This window comes from Solanum lycopersicum, chromosome 12, assembly GCF_036512215.1.
Source record: "Solanum lycopersicum chromosome 12, SLM_r2.1".
Lineage (NCBI taxonomy): Eukaryota > Viridiplantae > Streptophyta > Magnoliopsida > Solanales > Solanaceae > Solanum > Solanum lycopersicum.
Window position 1 is genome coordinate 40,979,301 of NC_090811.1, and position 3,537 is coordinate 40,982,837.

Here is a 3,537-nt window from a genome sequence, read left to right on the forward strand (position 1 = left end):
TTCATTAGGTGGTAGAAACTGGTGTTGCCCAAGTTGTCGCATAACTCCAAGTGGCTTGTAAGGTTGGACACCTCAAAGACCCATTAGGACAATGAATGATTGAAAAGTAGACATGTATATCACTTCGGCCGATGGAAACCAATGATAATTCCATACAATCTTGTCAGCAATCAGATTATTGAGGTGTTGCTTCCAAGCTTCAATACCCTTCGGAAAACTATGATCTTTGATTCGTTCTTTGTGGCCTCCAATATAATCATTCCATTCTACTGTAAAGTCCACTGCATAAGGGTGATGAGGAATGTGTTCAATCATCCATATTTTTAATAACATATTGCATCCCTCAAAATAGTCTTTTCCATCATTGCAAATAGTTAAAGCACGATAGATGTCTGCCAGAATCATTGGTACGAGGGTGATATTAGGCTTTTTCTCAAAAGCTGTAATGACTGCAGCCAAGTTCATGCTAATCTTTCCTCCCTTTTTTGGAAATACCATGATCCCCAAAAAAGCCACCACGAAGGCATCATAATTGTGTGCTTCCCAGGTCATACGACACCCATTATTACGGAGGTTCTTTCCATACTTTTCGAATCCATCATTTTTGCCATATCTTTTGTACAAAAATTTCTAACAAAACTCATCCATTATCGAGACAAATACCTATATCATTCTCATATATATGCAGTAATTCTAGAAACCTCCTCCCATTAAGATGTTTTGGTATAATAGGCTCTCCATTGTGAAGATGTTTACCCTTTCCAATGAATGTCCCTATCTCCTCAAAAGTGGGGGTGAGTTCACAACCAGAAAAACAGAATACATTCCTTAACGGGTCCTAAGAATGTACTAGTTCTTCTATCAAATCCCGTCGTGGCTCAACATACAAAAGGCTTCGTAAAAATCCCTAGCGTTTGAACATCATTCTTCGTCCATGGTTTGTCATATTTTCATACCATGTCTTCAAGAGTGTCAGGGTCTTATCCAATATCATGAATCAAGGTGATTGATCCTCTCTTTGTCTCTTATCTCCCTTTCCATATGGATTCATATTTTCCTATATTATGATAGTGAAACTAGGTTTAATTAAATATATATATATATATATATATATATATATATATATATATATTAATAAGAATAACGGAAAAATCATACACACACAAAAAAAAAGCAACCAATTTTTTAATTATTATTTTTATTTATTTAAAAAAAATTTAAAAAATGTGGTTATTAAAGGAAAAATGAGGGAAAAAATAATATATATAAATAGCCCTTAAAAATTTTCCAAAACTAAAAATATTAGTATATTCGATTGTATTTTATTTTTTGTTGATTAAATTTTCAATCTTTTTTTTATATATAGAAAAACTTTGATGCTAATGATAGATTTTTCTATTTGTAAAAGAAATATGAATTTTGATAGAAAAATTGTGTTTAATAAAAGGATTACGTCAAAACTTTAATTTGATATTTTTCGTTATAATTAATTTTTCATTATAATTCATTCATCTAAAGCCGATCAACATTTGTATAGTCTTCCCAATAATGCAACAAGTAACACAAATAATGTACATGATAGTCTCAAGTAGGGATACTTCTCCTAGACAGGCTCAACCCTTGTGTCGAGGTCCCCATTAATTCAAAATTATGCATGATGCAGATAAATCAAATCCTATTAGGGATAGTCATTGTTGAGGCTTGTTTTACTACGTAAACAGTCTAATAGGGAAGGTTTCTAGACTGGTCATAAAACGAGCGGACTACTCGAGTCGAGAAGGGACAGCTTACCAGTAACAGGGCTTTTTGGCCTCACTGTTAGTCCTTCCTATCCTAAGACATGTGTTACTTAGAATCCTTCCCAGGACCGTTGCCGCATCTCTGGTATCTCATGGCTCGGGAGCGTAATCGCATCTCCGCATAAAGTATCTCATTAGACTAAGATTGATGCGCGAGAAAAGATAGTTATATGATAACTAACATATTATCAAAAGGGTAAATAAGCAAGCAAATAAAATATTATATAATTAAACACAATATTCACAAATCGATAAGTACGTAAATACATAATAAAGTCATGTAGAAGTCCATGTTTACAAGCCCGAATTCTAGTCCCCAGCAGAGTCGCCAGATGTCACACCCCTTTTTCGCGCAGCGGCGTAAGGGTTTTTCCAATTTAAGTGACGTAATTAATTAGGGGATTATTTTAGTTTTTTCAGAGTTGCCACTTGGAATTGAGTTACGTTGTTCCAAGTCACCTTTTGTTTAATCCCTAATCAAAAGGAAATGACTCTTTTTTTGTTCTGCAAACCAGTTCGGGTAAGGAATTCTATTGACCGAGGGGAAGGTATTAGGCATCCCTCGATTCTCGTGGTTCTAGCACGGTCACTTTATGGACTTTTATGACTTAAACTAATTTTTGAATATTATATTATTAAGACAAATATATTTACCCTCATTCTTTGATTTATATTAACATATTTAAAACTGTACTATTTTATAAATATGTGAAGTTTTTACACATTTTTATTAATTATTTATTTATTTTTCATGCTTTAAACATTTGCCTACTTCTTAATTTCTCTCTTTTGTTTTGTTTTTTTATTTTTTTTATTGTATTTTTGTTTTTCTCTTCTTATTTCTTTTTGTACTAATTTTTCACGTTTTTTTTTGTTTAACTTTCCTTATTTTATATTTTTGGTTTTTACATTGATTTTTCTTCTTTTTCTTTTCTTACCTTTTTTTAAAAAAAATAGTTGTGTTTTTTTTATTGATCATACTAAAATATATTTTTTTAGCATTATACTTTTTGTTTCTTTTCATTTTTGCAGTATTTTTTATTAAATTTATTTTTTCCTGTACATTTTCTTCATTCTTTTAATCATACTTTTTTTTATTTTTTCTATTATTCTTTTTCTGATTCAGATGTTCTTTCATCACTATTTCTTTTCTTCTTCTATTATCCACGTATTCTACCTCTTTTCCTTATTCCATTTTTATTGTTATTATTTTTTTTTCTTTTTTCTTCCAATTTATATCCTCTCCTTATCCTAACAAGTTTATTATTATTATTTTTAATAGAATCTAAAAATAATAATGTAAGACAACACACATAATATAATATAAATTTAATTTAATATATTTCTTAAGACAACCAAACAAAAAATTCATTCAAATTAGTAAGACATGAACATAAAAATTTGGATAACTATGCATATTATCATTAGAATCATAATAACTACACATATTATCATTAAAAACTAAACATAAAAAATAAGAATAGACTTAGACAATAATTTTACTTAAGCACGAAAGAAACTATGAGTTATTTAATATGAAATAAACTACGGATTGTTATAGCAATTTCACACAAAATATAACTATATAAAGGATCTAAACATAAAGTTGATATGAAATATTTGAACAAACTTTATATAAAAACATAACGGTTTAACCACATGTGAAATTTGACAACATCAATTATTGCAATCAATGCTTCTATAAACATGATATTAAATTATTAAAAAAAATTAAATG